We start from the raw sequence: 26,368 nt of genomic DNA, 5'->3' as shown, positions 1-26,368 counted from the left end.
CCTTCCCTCTTGGGACATCAAGTGAGATAGGAAAATAAATAATGGATTTTTGCCTGTTAGCATCATGAGGAGAATATATTACTCAGCCTTACATCACTGAAGGCAAGGGGAGTTCTTTTAGTCAGTACTAAACTTGTATTTTCAGAGTGTGTGTTATTTTGTCCCTTGCCAAAATGGAGATTGGCAAGCTGAAGAAATTGGAATTTGGCCAGGAACCGGTGCCTGTTATTTAGCAGAGAGGTGATAGGGAACTATGATCCTGCCAGTTTGGAGGGACTTAACATGAAGTGACTGGCTTCTCGGTCTAAACGGGCCATAACTGTTCTGAACTAGAGGACGAAGGCTGCTGATTCGAAGGGCTAGGCTCACCCAAGCTCTTACTGGTGTGCCTCTTTCACCAACCAGGACTTTAAAAATCTTCTCTAATACCACAGCAACATGAAATTTACTGTCTTCCTGGCCAGGTACTCTACTGGAGCATTTTAAATATACTGTTCCCTTTGATACTGAAAACAATATATCAGGCAAATACTACTACTGACCTATGCTTTATTGGAAAGTTAAATTGAAAGATGTAAAGTCAGTCTGCCCAAGCCACAGAACACTATGGCAGAGCAGGAACTCCAGCTGCCTTTAGAACCCACCCAGTCTTCGCAAGCTTATGTTCTACTGCCTGAGTTCTTTCTCATTCGGAATAATGATTTGTTTAAAGGTGGGAGAGAACGCTCTGCAGCAATCATGGTATAGCTTTGACTACACTGGCAAAATCAAAGAAGGCCAGAGCCCTTTCACCAAAGACCTGCATCATGAAGTAGTGAGAGAAGAGAACATAGAGAACACCAGGGAGTAAGAAAAAATACCTAGGCTTGGTCAAATCTCAGATTAGGGCACAGTGTGAGTCAAGTTCATGCTCCTTCACTGTTCTCCATTATTCAGTTCATTCTGGGTGGTAGCAAGGGAGTTATACAGCAGGAGGTCTGCTTAAGTCAGAAAACATCAAGGAGCATCCAAAAGCATCTAGAAAACCACATGCAGCAGGGTGAACACTTGGCCTAGATAGTATGGCCCAGGCTAGATCCTATGAATTTGGGTCAAACCAATGATCAGGGTTCTTCTAACTGGTATCAGGGCTCTCCTTGTGTCCTCTAAGAAGGGTCCACCAAGCCCTTTCCCAAGCCCCTAGCCCCATTAATCTTTACGAAGGTGTGCATTTCCAGTGCTCTTTAATTAGGGCAGATCCCTTCCCAGTCCTATTGAATAGATCTGGACACTCCAGAGTACACGGGACTGGGATAGATTGAGCTTGGGGGTTCTACCCACTGTGTGTGGTTCCATATATACCGTTTGTTCGAAAGTACCTATGGCAGCCAAGAGTACGTGTTGACCAAGGAAGGTGGCTTCTGCTAGGAGGTATAAGTAAATAAATGGATGTCAGAGCTTACAATTAAGGGGGGTTGGGGGAGAGACAAAGAATCATTACACCCCCTTGAGCGTGTTGCTTTGGATATTTTGGTAATGATTATAAAGCATTTACACACAGACTAAACTAAGCTCTTTGTGTTCTTTGCAAGATGGAAAGCTTGCCAAGTCAATTTCAGCATGCAAAGCCCAGACAATTATTCTTTTGGCATTTAGGGGCCGCCCCTGTTTTTGCTGGGGGTTTGGAGGCGGGTAGCCTGTTGACACAGGAAGGCTTTATAAGGAAAAAGAAGACAACTTTACCCTCTACTTTTTAGAAAAGAAACCCCCTGTCAGGGTTCTCAGTCCCTACCTCCTTTGCTAAACCTCTGTCACAGAGCCAACAGAAGAACCCCTTGGGCTCAGAAGTGCCATACACACTTGGGGGCCCACAGCCAGTGACTCATTCACGGCTGTTTTCATTTCCTGCACTTAGCACCGCACTGTGAAATTCTGTATTTCTTTTGTGAATGTGTGCATGAACATGGTTAATAGCTGTATTTCTAGTGATAACCATTGGAAAGATAAAGTTCTTGAGATTATGGCCTTGGTCCCTTATATAATATATACTTTGTGGTAGTGGTTCTCAACCTGTGAACCTGGAACCCCTAGGAACTTTCATAGTTGTCCTAGGGGCCTCCCAGTCATCTTCCAAAAGCATTGTGAGAAACTGAGCGTGATGTGTCTCCAGAATGGAGACTGTCGTGATTGATAGCATGCAAGCCATTTAAATGTTTTCTGAATTTGTTGTAGGCTTTTGTGGCTATATCTTTGTTCAGTCCATGGACAGGAAAAGCTACAACTATCAGTGGGGAATTAAGAAACTTTTTTGTTATGGAAAAAGAGTTATCCTGGAAAGGATGAGTAAAAAGTGTCTGAACTTCTTTTTTGTAACAGCTAAACAAGAGGCTCCCGTTTTCTTGTTATGGAACCTTTTAGTGCTGTTTCCTGATCTACATGGTTTCATGTCTGGATCAGAACGCCCTGTTTGCATTTGCTGCTGAGGAGTGGGCTGAAGACATTTGGTCTTTCAAACTGTTGATCTTAAAAACTATAAAGGATGCTTTTCGGTGGTGTTAGTAGTGTCATAAGAGACTCCATGCAGCCACCCTACTCTCTTCAGTACAAGTTACCATATGCTGTAATTACTTTCAGGTGAGAAATTATTGCAGTTTAACTTGGTGGTGGCTACATGCTGAAGGCTGGATCCAGAGTACTCTTATTTTTGCCTTTAGTAGAGACTGCTTCTTCCAGCATGTTGGCTATAGTTTTTAAAATAGAAGTTTGCTGGCTGTATAATATAAAACACCAAATTGCCAAGCATAGACACTTTTCTCCCTCAGAAGGGTGTAGCACGTTCATTGCACAGGCACTAACAAATGCCTGCCTTCTGCTGTGAGTGTTGTATTGTTTTTCTTCCTTTCTCCTTTTCTGTCAACATTTCCCTTTTTTTAATAAGAAAAAAAAGTCTTAATTAAAAAGCAGCATATGTTAAGCACTGAAAATGGGGAACAATCATAAAGAATAAAAAAATTCATCCTTAATCCAACCATGCTCTTCATCTTTTTCTGTAGTGTTTTCCACACTTTCTTGTCTTCTGTATCTGTTATAATGTGCATGTTGTTTGGGGAATATTATTTGTTGTCATTTTTCCATACCATAGTTATTAATGGTTGCATAGAATTTCATTATATGAAGGCGCCATTATTAATAACCATTCTCCTATTCCTGGATACTTAGTTTACCATCCTCGTTTGAGTCCTTCCTTTCCTCCTCCCCAACTTACACTTTAGAGGCATGAACCCTGTGGATCCAGAGCTAACAAGAACCTTTGACCACTATCTGGACTTTTTGAAACTGGCTGGAATCCTTGAGAACTGTCTTTGGCTCAGAAAAATATCTATTTGTGTTTTAAAGTCATGATTTTGGCCTCTGTGGGATTTAATCACAACTCATAATTGTTATTCTATCTCCCCTCTAAATTCTTTCCCCTTTACCAAATTAAAAATATGAAAAATGTTTGAATATTTTTAAGAAGGTAAAAAAATATATAGAAGTCATTAGATACTGTTAGAGTAGACCACTGTACCACCTTTTCAGACCCTGAAAGTTGAGAGTTTGGAAATGAAATAAGAATTGGAATATGTATCCAAGTAATTCATCTTTAACAGTGGAAGGATGTTTACTTTCGCAAATGTTTTCTCTCCATGGAAAAGGCTGCTATTTTATTTACAGTTTACTTCATTATGTAGACTTGAATTCAAAAGATGAGAATCAGACTTGGGGAGTATATTTCAAACAAAAGTAGAAGCAAAGCTAATTAGACACTGGTGGTAATAAGATAAGAAATATTTTTTCCTTTTAAAACAGCAACATTCTTTTTCTGATTTTTGGAGTGAGTGTGTCCTCATTTTAATACTCCTTTGTTACCAAAAGACAATACTTTGTGCATAAAACATGGTTACCAAGCAATGCACCAAAAATTAAATTGTTACATGGCTTAGGACATGCGGAGAAGGACCAGATTGGTCTAGAAAAGAGTCTCAGAATCATAAAACATCATTAGAGTGGGAAGAGCTTGGAGATGGGTTTGCCCAGCTCTTCCCCAACAAGCAGTGGGGAGAGGGCACCCTAGCTGTACAGCCTCTCCGACAAGCACTCATCCACTCTGTGAGCGTTCATTTTTCGCAACTCTGTGGTCTTAAAAAATGTAGCCAATTCTTTCAAGATGTGTCCAGAATTCTTGTGCCATTTTATTTCCCATGACACTGCTATTAGCTGAACGCCACCTGATAATATAAATTATGATGAGTAAATTTCAAGGAGTTGGAAGGAAGATTTCCTAAACGTGAAAGCAAGGAAAAGTCTCCCCAGCACTGAGCAAGTGGCTAGAGTGATTTATCATTAAGGGTATAATTAAAGAAAATTTTGCCTTTGTAAGCTTCTGGTTCTAAAAATGCTGAGGCTAGGCCTACAAGGAAGCCTTAGGCTGTTTCCCCAAATTCTATTTTGACATATAAGTACTATTCAGTTCATTTGTTTTTAATAAGATAACTTTAAATAGAACCTTCCATAATTGACGACTAGCTTCTTGCTTAAATATTTAAATATGCTTTAGATTTTTGCCCTTCAGCTATATCTAAATGCTCAGCTATACAGCACGGTTCAAGTCTTCATTTGGGGAAGGCAGAGATCTATGACTGCCCATGCTTCCACCTATAATAGCACCTTTAATAGGCCACTTCACTCTCTGTGCCCTTAATTAGTTGGAAGAATGAAAAACAAACAATCCAGTAGCAATTGGGCTCCTTCTCAGAGCGCTAACTTGGCTACATTTCAAAGTACTTAATGTTTCCCTAAAAGGTACAAAGAACTGCATGGTGCTTACATTAGCATTTCCTAATCAAAAAGTGTAACACTTAAAAGATGGTTAGAGTTGCACAATAAGACATTGATAGTGGTTTAAGCCATTCTATGTCTAAAGCATAATTTTTGCTTTTTAGTTCTTCTGAGTTCTGAGAATCAGAGTAAGACTGATTTCATATGTAGAAATAATTATTTCCTTTGATACTGCTAATCTCTACCTTAAATCCAATCACAGTGATTACCAATGACGTTCTTAGCAGCCGGGTGTGCAGCATATGGGCAATGTTGAGAAGAGCAGGTGTCAGACTGAGTTTTGTTGTTGCTATTTTTTAATTTATAAATATTCTCAAATATGTCATTGTATATTATCCATAATAACTTTTAATTCCATAGTCAAAGATACTTCTCTACCTTTGACTTCATGTATTTTTTCTGTTTTTTTTTTTTTTTTACCTGCTTAGGAGGATTGGGGGTAAGGTCATTTTAAGGTATTAGTCATTTTGAGTTACTACGTTAAAGAACAAAAGTTGGTTAAGTTTACAAAGCACTATAAACCAACAAGGAAGCCACGTACTATAACTACAGATAAGACTTTTTCCACCTTTACTTCCTTATTTATACCTGCTATTACCACTTACCCTGTTTTCTCTCTCCCATAATATATATCAGTAATAGAAATAGATTTTACTATTAGGAAAGGAAGAAAATGATATCTGATCTCCTGCTAGGTGTTAGATACCTTTACATTCTCTTATTTAATCCTTGTAACAACTCTGTGATGGACACCTGAATAGTCTCTTTTTTACAAATGGGGAATCCAGAAGTCAGAAAAGTTAAGTAACTTGCCCAGGATCACACAGTTATTATTAAGTGGCTGAGCCATGGTTCACATGTCTTGTTTCTGGGATTTTTTTTTACTTCTTTGTATTACCTCGTATTTTCAGGAGTCTCCCCTGGCGCCTTTCCTTGCCTTTCAGCTACAAAGTACTATTCATCAAATAGTATAATTGAAGTTAAAAATTTTGCTGTTCCCAGCGGGAAGCAGCCCATGGCTGGGTGAATACCCACTCACTCGCCAGACAGAAAGAGGGATGGCGTCAGCCCACATAATTCCCTTTATACAGGTTTAATATATTCACAAAAAGCTGCTTAGTAAATTCTTGTTTTTGTTTTTGCTTTTCAACTTATTTTTCCCAGTTTTTTTGAGGTATAGTTGATATATAGTATTGTATTAGTTTAAGATGTACAAGTAAATTCTTTATTATCTTGTCCCTCCCCCGCCTTTTTTTTTCCTCATTGAATATGATAAAGACTTAAGTGAATATTCAAAGTAGAGTGTTTTTTGGCTCAGGAGTTTAAAAAGAAGGAAAGGAAAGGAGAAAGGTGAGAGAAGGAGAGGGGAAAGGAAAGGAGAAAAACATTAACTGTTCAGGAAGAGAGTAGTGGCCCATGGGAGAAAGACTGCCACCCAGGGATTGCTAGGTTTAACTCTGCCCTTGAAATAACTCAAAACTTGTTAATAGGACTTCTAAGGCCCAGCTTGATCTGGCCCACAGTTTCACCTTACACTCCTCCCTTCTTCACTTTTTCTGCTCTGAATAGAATATGCTGGTCTCCTCTTAGTAGTTCACACTCACCATTCTCTCTCCCACCTCCAGGCCTGCATTGTGCTCTGCTTGGCCACCTTCCCTCTGTTCTTCCCCCAGTTAACTCCTCCCACTCAGCCCTCAACTGTCAGCTGTAGTAACGCTTCCTGAGGAAACCCTCCCTGGCCTTTTTGACTAGGTCATGACCCTGTTAGACACTTTAGTGTCACCATGACCTCTTTCTTACACCAATTACAGTAGCAATTTTATATACATTTATATTCTCTAGAGAATTTCAGCCTCCCCCACTGGACTGTGAGTTCCATGAGTACAGACATAGTCTGTTTACTCACCATTATGTCTCTGGTACTTTGCACATAGTATGTACTCAGTTTATTGAATGAATGAATGAATGAATGAGTTTGTTTCATCATCAAATGACCAGATTTTGAGCGAGTCCCTCTGGCAAAATTCACATAGACTTAACCTAGCAGAGTTCATGTGTTTACAAAGCTGTTGGATATAAAATGGAGAAAGATGGGAAAGAGCAATGAAGCCAGTACTTATAGGGCACTGTTTCCTCCTGACCACTTCCCCCACCACAGACACACCCCACCATGTTGAGCTTGGCTGCATGACATCTCTTTCCTAATGACATTCAGTCACTAATTGGTCCAACAGGTGCCCTTAGACCGGTGGCCAGAAAACTTTTTCTATGAAGTACCAAGTAGTAAATATTTTAGGCTTTGCAGACCATACAGTTTCTGCCACAACTACTCAGTTCTGTCTTGCCAGAAAACAGCCACAGAACAATGTACAAATGAGTGGCCATGGCTGTGTTTCAATAAAACTTTATTTACCAAAACAGCCATATTTTGCTGCCCCCTGCCTTAGATGATATTATGAAGCAATCATGAGGGAACCTCTGAATAAGTAAATCTGAAAGAATGATTCTCCACCCCTGAGATGAAATTTATTCACAAAGTAATTATTTATTCGTGTGAGATATGTGTGACTGTGCACAAGACTAGGGTCGACTTTGAAGCTGTTAAATACAAGACATAGATGTGACACAGGCATCACCACCACAGGCTGTGAGAGCCATGATGTTACATAGACCATGGTCTCCTGTAGATGTGATTTTTTTTCATTGCAAATAAAAGCACTTGAAGTTCAATGTTAGTTATATGAACAGTTTTGAAGTATTAAATAATATTTCTTTGGGCTTCCCTGGTGGCGCAGTGGTTGAGAGTCCACCTGCCGATGCAGGGGACACGGGTTCGTGCCCTGGTCCGGGAAGATCCCACAGGCCACAGAGCGGCTAGGCCCGTGAGCCATGGCTGCTGGGCGTGCACGTCCGGAGCCTGTGCTCCGCAACGGGAGAGGCCACAACAGTGAGAGGCCCACGTACCACCAAAAATATATATATATATATATATATTTCTTTACTTTTGCAACCTATATCTGGTTTTTGCTTTTAGATCTGTCATGGACTGAGAAATCAGGTAATTGGCAAGGTTCTAAGGTGTGAAGTAGTGTTTTTGCTGTAGAGGTTTTGAGAGTCATTTGAGATACAGATGTCTTTACATCCTTTTGTCTAGATTGGAGTTGTATGAAAATTGTGGCCCACATACAGACTGAAAGTGAGGGGATGGAAAGAGGTATTCCATGCAAATGGAAATCAAAAGAAAGCTGGAGTAGCAATACTCATATCAGATAAAATACACTTTAAAATAAAGAATGTTACAAGAGGCAAAGAAGGACACTACATAATGATCAAGGGATCAATCCAAGAAGAAGATATAACAATTATAAATATATATGCACCCAACATAGGAGCACCTCAATACATAAGGCAACTGCTAACAGCTATAAAAGAGGAAATCGACAGTAACACAATAATAGTGGGGGACTTTAACACCTCACTTAACACCAATGGACAGATCATCCAGACACAAAATTAATAAGGAAACACAAGCTTTAAATGACACAATAGACCAGATAGATTTAATTGATATTTATAGGACATTCCATATTTATAGGACATTCTAGGTTCTTTCTAGTACCCATACAGTACCTCGAAGAAAGAAAAATGGATTCATGGCAGATGTGCTTTGGGCCAGTATCTCACGTAATCCTCCCATCTACCCTATGAGGTAAGTATCGTAATTATTCCCAGTTTACTCACAGATGTGAGGTTAGGTGACCTAATGATGGTCACACATCAGTAAAGGGCAAAATCAGAACAGGAACTCTCTCAGTTTCTCTAAGCCTTAATTTCCTCATTGTAAAATAAGAAAAATAATGGCACCAATCTCTTAGGATTATTGTAAGGACAAAATGAGATAATTCTTGTAAAGTGCTTAGCATAGTGCCCAGCACATAATAAGCCCTCAATGAATGTTAACTATAATTAGTTTAGCACAGCAAAGGCAGAATCACTTTGAGTAGAAAAAGCCTGCTATTCCTCTATCTATTTCACTATTACAAAGATTGTATTATGTTAATGGTAAATGAAAGGGTGTCTTCTCTCATTTAAAACAAAAAGTTAGATCAAGCACTGGGTAATTTGTCCTTCATCACCTAAGCAATTACACAAGTGGCTTTGAGATGCCTTCCAATTCTGTAACTGTACCATTCTAGCAATGGAGGGCTGTTTTTTCTATTAAGAAATCTTAAGTCAGACCTCAAGTCCTCTCCACAGTAAAGATGTGGTATGCTCCCACAGAAGATGGAACAGAGCCCATTAGCAAAGCTGAGTGCAAGACTGATTTTCAGAGTTGTAAATGACAAGGAGTATAAACAGTGAGGACTTTGGAGTATTTGTTTCTCATGGAAAGATAAGATACCTACAGCATTTTAAGATGGAAACAAAACCCAGATAATTGATTTTTTAGCAAAGGCATTTAAGAAAATATTTGTTTCGTGCTTGGCTCCAGGGGATAATAGAATACGAGTATTTATTAAACTGGAATTTAGTAGCCCGAGTTGAATCAGGAAGCCAGTTCCCTAGAATAGTTCCCAGCAAAGCTTGAGAACTCTAACAAGATATTCAGCCATAACCAGACACTCTGTTGCTTGGGAAGGTCTGTGAAAGTTTTTGTTTTGATTATAATCCTGAGGAACTCTGTCAGTCTTGCCTGTCTAACTTATTGGTAATCACGAAAATTACATCCTTAAGCATTGATGTTCAAGATCCCTCAGTGCTGATGTGTGGAATTACTTGATTTCACATGGGGTATGGTTATATAACTTCCTCATTAGTATATCCAGGAGGGTAATGAGATGGAGTTCCCAATGGCCCATTCTTCATTCTCACAGTTTACAGATAGGACTATTTTAATAATTTTCAACTCCCGCTCCAGGAGACTACACCCCTGGATTAAATGCATCTTCTCCCTTCTCCCATGTATCCTACCTAGACCTCTAACATAAAACTTGTTACATTGTGTTATGGTTTGTTTACTTGCCTGACTTCCTGACTGGACCCTGGAGTTCTTCTTGGCTAGGGCTGCACGGTGCCTGGACCTTCAGAGTTGCTCAGTAAATGTTCATTGACTGACTGACTGACTGGTTTAAAGAACATGTTTTTAAGCTTCCAGCTTCAATAGGCCCTTACTGTCAATAATAGGCTCATTCGTTCCTTGTTGCTAGAATCTGTCTCATTCCTAAACCATGTATCCAAATCTTTTCCACTCTTCTCACTGGCTCCCTTCTGCTCATTCCCTCACCGCTCTTGCCCTGTTCCTCTGCTCCCAATGCCTCTCCCCTTCTTTACACATTTTCTTCTCTTCCTGTCTTAAAAGAATATGCCTCTTAGTTTCCAAGTCTTTTCCCTCATCTGAGCTTTGAATCACAGGCATCGCCTCTGGAATCCTGCCCCCTCAGTTACCTCCTTTCCCTTGTGTACCTATTATTTTTTCTCACTGCTGATAATCTTTCTATAACTTCATAACATGTCCAATTGTCCTTTTTTCTAATATCTTTGCTTTCACTGTTCCCACAGCTAACTGCCAGTTTATCTCCCGTCTTCACCTTGTGTGACCTCATTCTGTTAGTCTCTTAACTTCCCATCCCCTGACTTGTCATGCAGCTTCTGTCCTCATCAGTGGCTTCCTAATTTCTAGATCCAGGAAACTCCTGTTAGTCTTCATGTTCCAGCCCAAGCTTCTAGCTGGATTTAATTATGCTACCTTTTTCCCAGCTTTCCAGGCTAGAAATCTTGGTATCATTTTCCACTCACCCCTCTCCCCTTAACATACTCCCCTCTATAAGAATAAAAATACTTGTGTTTATATTTGTAAGTTTGTTTTTTAGGTGATATACAATAAAAGATGTATAAAGCAGAGGAGTGACTTGAAAATATTCATCAGGGTATTCTCATTTGGCAGTAAGATGTTGATACAAGGAAAAGTCCAAGCCAGTGAGAAAGTATGGAAAGTAGTAAAAGTAGTGAATGAACCACATGCATTTGTGTGCATGGTAGTCTATTCTTAAAAGTTCCGATTTCCACACACTGTAAGCACTAACTAAAAGAATCTAGTTGAAGAAAGGCCAACCCAACCAAGACTTGGAGCCAGAATGTACTGGTTTTTCACAAATAGTTACGACATTTTTTAGAAATACCAACACAAAATTTATGTAGTTACATATGTATACAAAATCCTCATTATGTTTCTGTGCTGTAGTATCATCAGAAGTCTTTTAAGGAACAAAGCAGTGCTTTTAATCACTTTTTCATACCATATACTAGGAGTTACACACACAGACACAGGCACACACACACACACACACACACCGCCTTTGGGGCCATCCATGAACCTCTGCAAACCTATTCAGTCCTTGGCCTGAAAGTGAAGCTACAATAATCAGCCTGCCTGTCACTCTCCCTCTTCCTTTTACAAAACTGAGTTATCTGCCCCTTTGATCTCATTTGCCTCTGTACTCTATGAGTTTGGCATTTATGTTTGTTTGTTTGAAGTAGAATGAAGAACGTTTAATTTGAATTTGGGAATAATAACAAAAGGGGAAAATAATCACTCTCTTGAGTGTGTTTTCACTGCCCCCACTTGGGCAGTCATGAATATATAGAATTAGGGCTTGTCACACTGAACATAAAGAAGCATGTGTTACTGAGACCCAGCAGAAGAGTGCCTCCGAAGGACTCCATCCTACCTTTCATAGAAGTTAACAGAGAATGGAGACGTTTTCCAATAAGAACCGTGCCACGCTGTATGTGCCAAAGAAGGGTAAGAGGGGTCCCTAAGGGAAGTTGTCATGGGACATCTACAATTAGTAGACTGAAATAACATTTCAGAAAATACTTGAAGTGAAGCTTCATTTGAATCTCAGTGTTTATACAGTGGAAGAAGATAGCTGGGGGCAGAGTGAGGCATAGAGGCAGGAACCAGCAGAGCTTGTTCAGGGAACTGAGGAGCAGATCAGGGGCCAGAGGTTATGGAGAGGCTTGTGATACGGAGGAGGGAAGCAGAAGAGGCTGAGGAGGGACGGGGGAAGATGTCAGAAGGAACTGGAGAGAGAGCCATACTTGGTGGGACTCACCTAGCATCTTAAGGAGTTGTTAGTTTATGCTTAGGCAGTGCGAAGTCATGAGATGTACCCAAGCAAGTCTTTTTTATCTGTAAGATGGAGATAATGAAGTCTGCATTACTGAGATCTTATGAGTAATAGTATAGCAAATTGTCATGCCTTAATAAACATTTGATCCTTCATTTTTTTCCATCAGATAAATTACTGAAATATGTTATTCACAGGGATAACTGAAATATGTTATTCAATATCTTATAAAAACCTACAATGGAAAAGATTCTGAAAAAGAATATAGATATAGATATGTATGTATGTGTGTATACCACTGCTGTATACCTGAAACTAACACAACATTGTAAATCATCTATACTTCAATAAAAAAAGAGAAATAGTGCTTTTAAAAAATAATATAAATCTTTTAGAATTAGAAAGCATATTAGGATATGATCATAATTTTTAAAAAATATATTGTATAAATATTCAGGCAGTTCTATTCATTATAGGGGTTGTATCAATTCTCTGCACTTTCCTAGGCCTTGGTTTTCCACATGTAAAATTTCTTTTCCAGACTGATAAATTAAATTTAGTAATCCGTAGATCAAAATGCTACAGCCCATAAAGAGGCTTTAGAGATGGAAGAAACAAAATTAGATTTAATAAAGATACTTTATTTCTAACAGACTCCAAAGATAGAGTAATAGTGAGTCTCCAGTGAGCTATCAAATTAGCTCCCAGAGGGTATGGGATAATTGTGTAGAGAACAATTAAAGGAAAGAATTGTATTAATATAATTTCTTTTAGAATTACCCAACAGTAGGATTATGAGCACGGTTCTCTGGCTGAAACCTCAAGCTCATTCACTGTGGTAGGAATAAGACTCAGACCACCCCCAGGAAGTACAAGGGAATGGCCTTAAGGGTGCATGTCTATTCCTTTTGCAGAAAGAAATGTTGGGATTATGCCTGGTTCTTTCTTTCACCTTTCATCTTTTCCTGGCTCCCTCCTTCCTTCATACTTCAATTGTCTGCAGTGTGTATAGCATCATGCTTCTCAGTATTATACTGATGAGCTTCACCGTGACCTGGGCTGATTCATTTTTGGAAAAATAGTGCTAGCTCAACCTGCCAGGTACCAGAGAGGAAAGTAGTTCTTTTCTCTTTGAACAAACAGAATCATTGAAGGATTCTGTGTTTTTCTAGCTAGATTCGTCACTTTTGCATACCTGGTTTTAGTTATTCCTATCAAGGATGTATTGAGGTAGGTTTTAGGATCCCCATTTTAAAGATGAGGAAACTAAGGTTTAGGAAAGTTAAGTGATTACAGGAACTAGATGATAATAATAATAGTAATGTCAATCCAAAGACTGTAACTCCCAGCCCACCCTCTTTCCACACCTGCTTCTCAATTACGCCACCCTGGTTTGAGGTTTTGAGCACTTGAGATGCAGCAATAAAAATGCCCGTGGGGCTGTCCGAGGAGGTTACAGTGTGAAATGAGATTGCCTCCCCTTTTCTCCCCATCTGCTGCAGGTCTTGCCCATATCATTCTTGGGCCCCTCCCTCTATCCTTTCCTCTTTCAATCATTTTGCTTGCCTTCTAATCATTACCTTGCCCTCTGGAGTGGGAGAGTTGGGGTGTGGGGAGGATCACTTCTGCATTTAAGGGCTATTGTTTCTGCTTCCTTTTGGATGATGTAGTAGTTTCTGTTACTCATTTTATGTTTACTTACTGTCTGAATCCATGTCAATTTATGTGCCCTTGGCTCTGAACCACCGTTTATATTTTTTTGTGTTGTTAATATTTTTAATTGGTGTTTTTAAAGTATATGTACTCTGCACGTTTGGCTGACCAACAAAGTGGACTGTAAAAGGAGTCGAGTTTTTGAAGTAACCATATAAGGTGAAAAGTCCCTTCTTGTGTGGGTGCATTTGTGCGTGCGTGCAGACTGCAGGTTTTATCAGGCACAATATTCGTTAATGTCTATTGTAACAGTTTACAGTTTAGCCCGTTGAGTCCCTCTGGATTATGCACAGCCCAAATGATGTAACCTTGGAAAATGCAATAAATCTAAAGTTGAAACCACTTCTAATGGGAAGTTTCTTGAAAGTTGTAAAGTTAAGTTGCCTCCTCCAGGATGACGGAGGTAGTGTGGAGAATGCCCTAGGGGACCTGGCTTTGCCCCTTGCCAGTCTTGTCCCCTGTGCTGGAATGCTGGGTTTGGGTTGGATTACTTTGTTTTATTTAAACTTCTCTGACTATTCCTTTGCCCAGTACTCCATGGTGTGGCAGGCTTAATGGTGACATTAATAAATAATCTTTGATCTTCTCTTATATGTATTCAGGATGACTCTTACCATACACATGCATGCCCAGGTGCCCAAAGTAGAATTTTATGAGTCACATTCTCAACTTTGCAAGACTAGGCATCACCCAGTTCATTTTGCCAGCTCCTGTATAAACCTGTCCAGCTATATGCAACTGAATACTGACCAAAGTATCTCATGCTCTACATTTTAGAAAGTTCTTTGTTGTATTGATTTGAAATGTGGCTCCCCAGAGCCTACACTGTTGGTCTGGATGTCGCGTTCTTCTTTTTTTTTTTTTTGCGGTACGCAGGGCTCGCACTGTTGTGGCCTCTCCCGTTGCGGAGCACACGCTCCGCATGCGCAGGCTCAGCGGCCATGGCTCACGGGCCTAGCCGCTCCGCGGCATGTGGGACCTTCCCGGACCGGGGCACGAACCCGTGTCCCCTGCATCGGCAGGTGGACTCTCAACCACTGCGCCACCAGGGAAGCCCTTCTTCTTTTTTTTTAAAAAAAAAAATATTTATTTATTTATATTATTTTTGGCTGTGTCGGGTCTTAGCTGCGACGCGTGGGCTCTTCGTTGCAGTGCGCGGGCTTCTCTCTAGTTGTGACGCACAGGCTCCAGAGCATGCAAGCTCAGTAGCTGTGGCGCGCAGGCTTAGTTGCCTCATGGCATGTGGGGTCTTAGTTTCCCGACCAGGAATCAAACCCGAGTCCCCTGCATTGGAAGGCAGATTCTTAACCACTGGATCACGAAGGAAGTCCCTGGATATCTCTTTCTGAAGCTGCATAAAAGAAACGTTCTTCTCCTTTCATGATATTTGTAGATGTTTCAAGACAATGACAGTGATCTTGCCCTAGCCCCTTTGTAGTCATCCCTAGGTCTGTGAAACTATTACGTTATAGTTCATTTGTCCATTTGTAGAGTACAAACTATGTATATGTTAGACACGGTTAGAAACTAGGGAAGCAATGAGGAAAACATAGGCTGTGATCCCTGCCCTTAGGGAACTTCTGATCTAATTTATAATAAAGTGATAGGGCTATAGGAGGGACACCAAATCCAGCCTTGGTGATTGGATATTGAGGTTGTCAAGGAAAGTTTTCTGGAGAAGCACCATGTAACTAAAGTCCAGAAGAGTACTATGAGTTACTCAAGGGAGCAGGATGAATGCTGTGAAGAGGGTGTTCCAGGTAGAAGGACCAGCTTGTTGGAATGGCTGAAGGTGAGAGAGTGCATGGGGAGTTCAGGGCAGTGAGGGTGGTTCCGTCCAGGTGAGGCATTAAATGGGGAGGTGGTGAGTAGGGATAAAGATTGAGATAGTGCATGGGGAGTTCAGGGCAGTGAGGGTGGTTCCGTCCAGGTGAGGCATTAAATGGGGAGGTGGTGAGTAGGGATAAAGATGCAGAAGTGCTGGAGCAGAAAGCAGGGTTGACTGCTGGTAGGGTGGGGGGATGGGTCAGACAATATAGGAGAGAAGGGAATGATGGATAGTCCTGATTAGGAAGAATATTTATTGTTCTCTTGGTTACACAATAACTATGGGAAACATAACAGGTTCTGTATGAGGTCATATGGGTTTGGAAATATTTCGTATGTTATGTTTTATTGTTAGAGAAAGAATGTAGTCAGTCATTAGGATTAGATATGGCTCTTTCAGTAGCAAGACCATTTCTCTATCCACAGTATATTTGGAGAAAAAGAAGAAGAAAGAGATAATACAGTTTTGTGGGTTTTTTTTTTTTTTTGGCTGCGTTGGGTCTTCTTTGCTGTGTGGGCTTTCTCTAGTTGTGGCGAGCGGGGGCTACTCTTCGTTGTGGTGCGTGGGCTTCTCATTGCCATATCTTCTCTGTTGCGGAACACAGGCTCTAGGCACGTGGGCTTCAGTAGTTGCAGCACGCGGGCTCAGTAGTTGTGGCATGCAGGCCCTAGAGCACGCAGGCTTCAGTAGTTGTGGCATGCGGGCTCAGTAGTTGTGGCTCACAGGCTCTAGAGCGCAGGCTCAGTAGTTGTGGTGCACGGGCTTAGTTGCTCCACAGCATGTGGAATCTTCCCAGACCAGGGATCAAACCCATGTCCGCTGCATTGGCAGGCAGATTCTTAACCACTGTGCCACCACAGAAGTCTGATAATACAGTTTTAACATTCTTATGACTGTGAGAAAATTTGAGTGACTTTTATACATAGGACAACAACAATAGCAAATACTTCTATAGCACTATGGGCTTGGCCTTGTTAATACTAACAAATTTAATGCCCACATTAACTCCATGAGGTAGGTATTATCCCTAGATACAGAGAGTTTAAGTAACTTAACCAGAGGTTAGAAAGCTAAGTGGCAGAGCTAGGATTTGATCCCAGGCCCTAAGAACATCTGGAGAAAGATTTAAGTTCTAGATAAAGGAAGTGCACTGAGCCTGCAAAATTAAAAACATCTTTAGAAATGGCTCCTGCCCGCTGTTGATGGTCACAGCCACACACTCACTGGTGAGATCATGACCAGAATAAATAAAGCAAGTATTCATAACTCCACATTTCATACCTTACCCACAGGCATTATTATATGGAGGAGACCACTTTCCTGATGGCTTTCAGGGGTTGGCCTGCGTTTTACTAGCAGTTACGGCTGCCTGCAACCTCAATTGATCTTCCTGCCTCCTGCCACTTTCAAAGAGGGTTTAGCCTGCCTAGGGAGGGTAGGATAATTAGGGTAATAGTAAACCAGAGAAGGTTTGAAACACCCTTACTTCGAAGGAAACAGAACTGCCAGACCAGGCAGCGCTGGTAACCATAAATGTACAGTTGCCCCAGTTTTCAAATGTGTGATTTTTTGTTAAATTGATTGATCTAGTGTTGACTATGTGCAGACAAGTGCTTCCTGGGGACAGGGGGGATGAAGATAAGTAAGAGAGAGGTGGAAGTGATGATCCACTGAACCTATGTTGGATAGGAAAAGAAGTGAAAGTAGAAGTGGGCTGATGCATAAGGATCTAGTGGAGGAGTAAAGGGATTAGGGTCTCTGTGGGTCCAAAAGAAGTGAGGCGGGAGCGACTGCATTAAAGGACTGGAAAAAGAGTAAAGAATGATGAATGAGCAGGATGTTTAAATTTTGTTTCAGAAGAGAACTGTTAGCACTCATCCTTGCCTTGGTCAATTTTATCTGAACATATATCAGTTTGTTAATAACTTAAAGTGTGTCGTAATGAAAGTGTTAAATATGCCAGGCCAGAGCTCCTAGGTACAGCCAAGGTGAAGCTGAACTTTTAAGCTCACATGACTTTATAATCTTGGAGCACATGTTTGAATATTTGAACATGACTGTTGCATGACTAAATAAAATCAGAGGTCATAGACTAGTCTGTGATGCAAATTTACTCTATAGATTTATATGCCCAGTAGGAAGTGCCATTGAGGTATTATACGCAGTGATAATTCTTAGGCCTCCAAACTCATTACAATTCAGTTAGATTTTGTATTTACTCGTTACTCTTTTTCTTTATTAGTGATCTTATCTCTAGCTGGATTACAGTTTCCTTGAGATTAGGGCCAGTGTACAGCACCTACACCAGTATGAGGCTTATGGTGCTCACACAGGGATCTAGGCCAAGCAGCTTATGTTACAGCTGAAGCAGTCAAGGTCCTGACAGGTAAAGTGATCTGCTGAGGGTTCAGGGCTAGGTAGTGAGGAAGCCTGAACCACAACCCAAGTTTTATTCCCACCTCTGCTGTTTGCACCCTATCAGGCTGATGCAGCTCAATGAGTCAAGTTCTTGCAGTGACCTTTGTTTGTGTCAGGCACCCATAGGAAGTTGATGTTCCCTAAGCTAGTGCTTCCCAGCCTGTATTTCCCAATATGGCTCACAGAGAAAATGGTGATGTTTATTTAAGACATTAGGGTAAACAACGGAGGCTTTTGGAGGGCAACTGAAGCGAGGAGTCCCTGAGGAGTCTCCCTTGGCCCCCGCACTGCCAGGCTGCCTAGGGGATCATACATTTCTCATCCACTGAGTTTCTAGCAACAGTTGGAAACCACTTCCCTAAGTTAACATTAGATCACTTGGGCCCAGTTTTTCTGGTAAATACCTCAGAAGGTTACATTGGCCCCAGAGAATATGTTTTCTGAAGAAATTTAAATCCTACTAGCCAAATACATTGCTTAGTCCCCACCGTGAGATACAGGATATAAGCTTAAATTGTGAAACAACAAATGCATTAGTCAGTTATTTTTCTTTCGAGGCTAAGTAGTTCATGACCTTCTTTCTTGTGTTCTTCAAATATGAGGGCACTTTATAATTTTTTTTATCAAGGTTGGAATACGTTTTTATCAGTGCAGGCTGTTGCATTTATCTGTATTACTCAGGCAGGTGCGTGGCACGTGTTCCTTCCAGCATCGTGTGTGTTCTGTGGATGTAACACCATGTTCTTTGAAGGTCATGACTGATTTTCCAGACCTTTAGAATTGAGATAAGTAATAAATTTGTAGCTCTGAGTTTCTCTCAGGTATTTTCTGGATACCTTTATATTTTAACAGAGAAATGGGCTATTTATAGAGTTAACCTCATCACAATATCTCTTAAAACAGCTGAATAAAATTTTCACAATTTATAGGTAAATATGTCCTTAGAGAAATTATTGCTTAGCTCAGAAGTAGACTGAGAGGGCACGTAAGCAGGCTGCAGAGGCTGGGCTTAGGAGCTTGAAAGGGACTGGGAGTTGAAGTGGTCAACTCTGGGCAGATCTCTTGGAGTGAAGTAGGCTCCCCCACCAGTGGCCCTTCCTTTCTGCACGTCCCATCCCACCTTGACTGAAAATCTGCTGATACTAAGAATACTTTTAAGCTTGAAAATGCCACTTAAATATGGTAGCATCTTGAATTAAACTGTAAATATAGAGGGAAAGGCATTGAATAGCAGTAATAATAACAGCCCCGTTTGCCGAATGTTTATAAAGTTAATACAGATCAGCAAACCCAGTCTGTTAGACTTCAGCACTGGGATGCAAGGTCTGTCCTCCTGGTGGAGAGTGGTGTAAATTATTGAAGGTCATTGGAGGCAGAGAAGAGGGCAAAGAGAAGGGCACAGTGAACCTGGAATAGTGGTTTCTTAACTTCATCTGGGGTAGGACAGGGAGAGGACAGTAGGGAATGAAGCGAGGCACACCTTTTTAATAAACATGGATCTGGATCATTACCCGTGCCCCCTGCCATACCAAGGGTGTAAGTCCAGTGATATGTTGCAGCTGGTCCTTACTGGCTCATGACTATTAACTTTTTAAGAACTATGTGAGCTGTTTGTTAAATGTGGTCATTATTAAAAATTAAATTATTTTAATTGCAAGTAAATAGACAAGTTCTTGAAAAGAGGGATAACAAGTGCTCAAAACTCATCATTTCCTAATAATTTTACTACAATTGTGCTTTCGAGGTTATTTATGCCTGTTTTCTTCCCAGCTCCGTATTCAGTAATATCATGTTGGCAGCTTGAAATCAGTCATCATGGGAATATTTGCACTATGGAAATCAACAAATACAACAGATCAGGACTTTTCTCCCCAGAGAGCCAGTTGTTAACCATTTACCAGCACATCAGTGGATGTTATGATTATGTACCAACCAGTGGGAAGGAGGGATGTGGTTGGTATTTATCCAAGTGAAATCAAGTCTGTCATCTCTAGGTTACGTATCTTCATCTTAGACTGTGCTGCCTACCTGGACTGAGGTTAAAAAAAACAAAACGAAGGCATAATGACATTTCAAGTTCCTTCCTCTCAGTTTCCGATGCGTACACATGTGCCTGATGGCAATTAAAGCTATTATCTCAGTGAATTGTGATAGTTTACATTTCTATTTATCTGTGTATCCCCAGTGCATAGTATACAATCAGTCCTTAATAATTTATAAATAAATGATGTATATGCCCTTCTTCCAGAATCTAAACATATCATTGATCAGCTATAGCACTTTAACAAATTTCTGCCCCTCTCCTTAAATATTGGAAACAAGTTATCAGTTTTTGTTGTTTTTGTTGCTGTTTATTACGGAGAAAAGTCTTGTTCCCCTCATCTTCTTTATTTTTTTCACTTATTCTTTCTCCTTCTCAACCTAAGGCCTGCATCCTTCCAGATAACAGTGACTTTTTTGACTATGTAAAGTTTTAGAGCGTGGAACTAGATATAATTCAGTCTAGCAGACTTCTACTTCTCCATAAATGATTGCTATTTTGCAGGGCCCATCAAAATAGTTTGGAGACTTAGTCAGAATTGTCATAATAAATGTAGTGTGTCAGATTCGAAAAACTGTTTGGAGAGTGAGATCTCTATTAAGTTATACAGGCCACCTGTATGAGAGGTAACTGAAGAATGAATTCAGTGGAGCATGCCGTACTTGGACAACAAAACGACTTACTAGAACTGAACTAACTGATGCTGGCAGAGCTCTGAGAGCTGCCTTGACTGGGAGCCCTGGATAAGAAGTTAAATGGAGTATGCCTGACAGACCCTCTGTACTATACCAAATACTGCACAGGTGGGGGATTGGATGGCTGCTAGGTGACCATTGCATTCTCTTTTGGTTCCCTTCTGAGAAGGAAAAATTGATAAGACAGAAAGAGGGATGGGGCAAAAACAGTCCAAAAAAGAAAGGATAAAGTTCTTAGACTGTCTTCACACCATAAGAAACACTTACTGAAAAGCTTGGATTAGGTCTGGCAATGAAAATAAGCACAGGACTCTTGGTGTATGTTCTTGGCTGTTACCACTACCTTTGACTCTGAGCAAGTCAGCTGACTTATCCACCTGTAAAATAATATTCCCTCAGACATTAATACTTACCTCATGAGGTTATCTAAAGGAGAATGTTAGTAATAATATCTTATGTTTACATCATTCCTTTCACAGAGAGCTCAAATCATTTTTTATATATTGAGAATGAAGCTTCTTGTGAGAAATAAATGTAAGCATTCATGTTTTAGAAATGAACTTAAGTCATAAGAGTCTGAATTAAATGCATTGCAGGATGACGTACGGTACATAGTGATCCAGTACTCAAATGAATTTCTATTCCACTAAAAGTTCCATCTTTCCTCCTTCTTTTGTGAATTGAGAAAATATGGTGAGTCCATTTACATGCATGGGAGATTCCTTATATGCAATCAGAGTGGTCTCTTGGGACTTATCCAGAGCTTGAAGATCAGTCAAAACATGTTCGATAACACTCTTGGACCTTGGTTGTGGCAGAAAGACACCTGGGAAATCTTAGCCCTGGACTACACAATGCCACTAACGGGTTCCAGAGATAGAAGATGATAATATGGGAGTATTTTCTCTGTTCATTTCAGCTCAATTCAACCATTGTTTCTTGAGTGCCCATTTCATGATTTTGAGAAGTGTAGAGAATGAAAGAGGAACAGCATGCTCGAGAAAGTTAAACGGGCATTAACAAGGAGAGGGGAATGAGATTTCCAAGTGGATATATGCAGCCATACTGGGGAGAGTTAGAAAAGTATCACAGTATTTCAGGTGTTTGAAGAGGGGAAAGATTACATTTAGCTGAGTAATCCCAAACATTTATCACCTATGTGCCAGTCATGTTCATTGGAGAGACATAACTCCTGCCCTGGAGATCCAGTGGGGAAGACATGTGCAAATACATAGTTTTAGCACATTGTAGCCAATGCAGTGATCAAATGCACTTAACCCAGTTTGGGAATTTAGAGAAGGCTCCTTGGAGGGCAAGACTTCTCTTAAAGTCTTAAAATTGAAAAGAACATGGAAAGGGAATTCTAGGCTGGAAGATTGGCATGTCCAAAGGCCCCCAGTGTTTAGTCTTCTTTCAGTAGACAATGGCAGACTACTGCCAGAAAATTTGGTATTATTATGGTCTAAAGGTTAATTGGAGGTGGTAATGAGATACAAGGCTAAAGATAAAGGGCCTACCTTGCTGTCTTATTTACTACTGAATACTAGTTGAAGTGTGAGTCATCAATAAATATTTTTTTAAAAACTGAATGAATGATACGTTAGGTTTAAGTCCCTGTGTGGGCTATCCAAGTAAATAAATGTGGCAGGCATTGGAAGAGAATCTGGACTAGAAATACAGATTTGAAGTCACCCCTTATCAATGGTATTTAAAATCAAGAGCTAGTGAAATTGTACAAGTAGAGTACGTAGAATGAGCAGAGTACCACTGGAGAAGCCTTGAGGAATACAGGCATTCAAGGGCAAACAAAAGAAGAGGAACCAATGAGGGAGACTGGAAAGAAAAAGCAGAGAAAACAGAGATTTGATCCTTGTCCATAGGGATGGCATTATGGACTTCGTTGGTGGGCTCATGAAAGAAGTTTTCAGTGCAATGGCCAGGGCAGAAGTCAGATTGTGGTTTGCTGTAAGGTAAATGGGAAGGGTCAGAAAGTTGAGATACTGAGCACAGACCTCTCTTTCAAATCCCTTGGATTAGAAGAGAAGGAAGGGGACAGTTCCTAGAGGACAACCCAGGTTCAAGAAGAGGAAAATATTAACGTATTAAGCCCAAAGTTAAGTTGGCTTCTGGGCTTAGGAGAAAAAGCAAATAGGCAGTGAGAGGTTGAATATTTAGGGAAAAGGGGGGATAATTGATAGAACAAGATCCTCAGAGAGATGAAAGAAGATTGGGGCCATATGTGGAGAGCAGAGCCTTGAACCAGAGTAGGGATGCATCATCTTCTGAACAGGAAGAAAGAGTGTAAGAATTTGTCCAAAGATAGCTAGGAAGGGGAGGATGCTGAGATAATGTATGTGTAATTGTCTCATTGAAGTAGAAGATGAGGTCATCTGCTGAGAGAGAGGTGGCTTTGGTTGGAGTCTTGAGCATAATGACAGTTTTGAAATGTTGCTTAGTAAAATAAAGGCAAGCTAAGCAAGGATGAGTGAGAGATTGCGCAGAGATTGAGGGCTGCAGATTTATAGTGGCATCAGTCTGAAAGCTGATTTTCTCCAACTGTGTTTTAAACAGCTGGGTCATGAAATATAGAAAGTATATTTTTGAATTGATCCTGTATTGAGATTTTGTTAAACAAGTGAAGCAAAAGGACAGAGGTCCAATGTAGTTGAAGCTATTGGTGAGAGAGTGTTAGGGTGATATGAACCATGGTATACCAGCTGGGTAAAGCAGTGAGGCCAGGAGAGGGGTCAAGGGTTCTCCTGGGACTAAAGAAGAGAGACAGTTAAAGCACAGGCAGGAGAGGACTGGAAATATCGGAGATTGTCATCATCTTTGGATATGGGATGGGAAGCAGCACCACTTGATGATTTATTCCAGGGTATGACCTTGATGTGGGTGACCCTGGAGGTGAAGAAGGTGAAGAATTGGATAGGTTAACAAGATGGATACTGAAGTCATCCAGGATGGTGATAGGACAAGGGTTGTGTTAAAAATTGTACCCAAGTGGCCTAGTCTTGTTTTAAAGGAACCTGGAGATTAGTAAGAGGACATCAATGAGAAAAGACCATTGGGTGATATAAACCTCAACGAATGGTTTAGAAGCATCTATGAGAAGAAACAATAACACCTTTTGGGTATGTACTATTCATTAGGCATTGTTTTAAATGTTTGGTTGAACCATATGCACTTGCTGATATTTGAGCATTTTGACCTATAAAAATGGTAATTTCATACTGTTCAACCTCATACTGTATATGTATTCATTCATTCTCACAGCCACCTTCTGAAGTAGATTACCATTTAGCAGCTAAACACATTTAGCAGAACCACAGGAATAATAAGTGACTTGCCCAAGGTCATCAAATAAGTAGTAGAGTCCAGTTTTGGACCTTGGCAGTCTAGCCCCAGAGCTTGCAGTCTATCTCTGAGTAGGGAATGCCCACTGTTCCCCCACTGCCCTTTAAGCCTTAACAGTGTGTGAGATGTATGAGACTGAAGTCCTCTCAGGTGTATAATAAACTGAGATAAATGCCATAAAGGAAACAAACATGGTTTTCTGGTCGTTCACAAAGTCTCATACCAGCATGCTCTGTGCTTCCCCACCCTTTATATTGTGTTCTCCTTCACTCTCAGGCTTCTTAATGGCAGAATACTTTCTCTATCTCCTTGCCTAACTGAAACCTAATGTGTCCCTGGTTTCTTTGCAGGAGTTTATTAGTAGACAAGCGAGGAAGGGAATTCTAGACATTTTATGTATAGGGTCACTAGAGTTTGAGAAAGAGCAATGAACACAGTTCATTCAGGAAATGACAAGACATTCTGTATATGAGACATCAGTCAGGATAGTGGGAGAGGTAGAGTTTGTAAGAGAGAGTGATAGAGGTTAAGCCAGAAGCTGGGGTGGGTCTTGAAGGACTTTTTACCATTTTGAAGAACTTAAACATTATCCTCCATGTTGTAGCCAACCACTGGAAAGATTTTAAGCAGCAAAATGCCATGAACAAATTATACAGGTGACCCTTGAACAACACGGTTTGAACTGCACCAGTCCACTTATCCATGGATTTTTTTTTTCCAGTAGTAAATGCTACAGTACTACATGATCTGCAGTTGGTTGAATCCACAGTCATAGAAATGTGGACATGGAGGAAATGCAAATATGAAGGGCCGACTATCAGTTAAATGCAAATTTTCGACTATGGGGAGGGTCAGTTCCCCTAACCCCCATGTTGTTCAAGGGTCAACTGTAGATAAATGTAAGGATGCAATTAAGGGGGGAAAGACTAGAGGCAGGAAGATGAGTTAGGAAGCTGCTATAATTATCCATGTGAAGGAATAGGGCTTGGCAATGGTCCTAGCTATGTGACTGAAGAGGAAGGGTGTATTCACAAGATATTTAATGGCAAGAATTGGCAGATTTTGGTGTCTAAGAGAGTATGGGTTGCTGAAATCAGCAACTAAGATCACCATGCAAGAAAAGAAGTTGCTTTGTAAGGAATCCTCTTTTTCTGTATGTTGAGTACGAGATGTCTCTAGAATCCAGGTAGAAATACAGGTCTGGGAGTCAGGAACCAGGTCTCACAGAAGATGCAGATGAAAATATGTTACATCCCCTGATCTCTCTGAGACTCACTTCCAAAATTGCCACTTCCCCCATCAGTGTCTATCCTGTGGCCACTCCTTGATCTAAGTTAGTACCAGCGTGTGGGGACAGAAACCTGAGTAGGCTGTAGCTTTGGGCTAGGTGCCTTCACCAGGGCCTTACCTGTGGAATCATTGAAAGGTCTGGGGTAGGGTCTAGGACACCCAGTAACTCTCCAACTGCTGAGAGCAGCCCTCTCCCTGCAGCATCATTCCCGTGGGAGAGGGTAGAGTAGCTTCCTAGTGTCCACTGAAAGAAAAACACAACATGAAAGTTATGAGTTTAAGTTTTATTCAGGTTTTTCCTGAGGACTGTAGCCTGAGAAACAGCCTCTCAGATAGCTCTAAGGAACTCCTCCCAAAACGTAGGGGAGGAGACAGTTTACTGCTAATCACAAAGAACAGATATCTGAAGTTAATGATTTTAGTACTTTTCTGTGTACTTTTCTATGGGAAAATGCAAGAATCTTGGGTCATTGAAATTCCCCCTGAGATATGCATTTTAACTATCTAAGGGCCTTTTACCATAGCACAGAATGCCTCAATCTGTTTTTTTCCAACTTGAATTTCCCTCAGGGCTCAGTGGGTTGAGATTCAACCCTTCATATATCTGGATGATGAGCAACGCTATTTCCTTTTTTACACTAGCATGAATGAATGAATGATTGGGGTCACTGAATTTTGGTCATCCTAAAAAGCCACCTGTATACTCTTTTGGTAGGTCTTGTACAAGTTTAATTATGTAGACCTAGTTCCTGGCCTAGGTGTATGTAGACTAGATGGAAACTGTGAATTAGGCATATAACTAGCACACCAACAAGGAATATAGTGGACAAATGGGTAAAATGGTAAAATATAGATAATACAGTCCAGCTAAGCAGTAAGTGAATCAGTGCAAATGTTATTAATGAGAAGGGACCTGGTTCTGACAGGAACAGAATAATATTGCAGAGACATGATAAGCATCAATGAATATGCAAAGCATGGGAAAAGATGTCATTCAGACAAGTCTTTTAATTAGCTTAAAAAATGTGGTAAGGAATAG

At 40.5% G+C, this 26,368-nt stretch overlaps 1 protein-coding gene across 3 annotated transcripts in view; it reads left to right on the top strand.

The window, feature by feature from the left end:
* Nucleotides 1–26,368, top strand: part of CMSS1 (cms1 ribosomal small subunit homolog) — a 379,245-nt gene that overhangs the window by 143,934 nt on the left and 208,943 nt on the right. The gene's annotated exons all lie outside the window — the stretch shown is intronic.

Source organism: Stenella coeruleoalba (assembly GCF_951394435.1).
Source record: "Stenella coeruleoalba genome assembly, chromosome: 5".
Classification (NCBI taxonomy): domain Eukaryota; kingdom Metazoa; phylum Chordata; class Mammalia; order Artiodactyla; family Delphinidae; genus Stenella; species Stenella coeruleoalba.
Note: the sequence above shows the minus strand (reverse complement) of the source record. Positions and strands in the feature narration are given on the sequence as shown.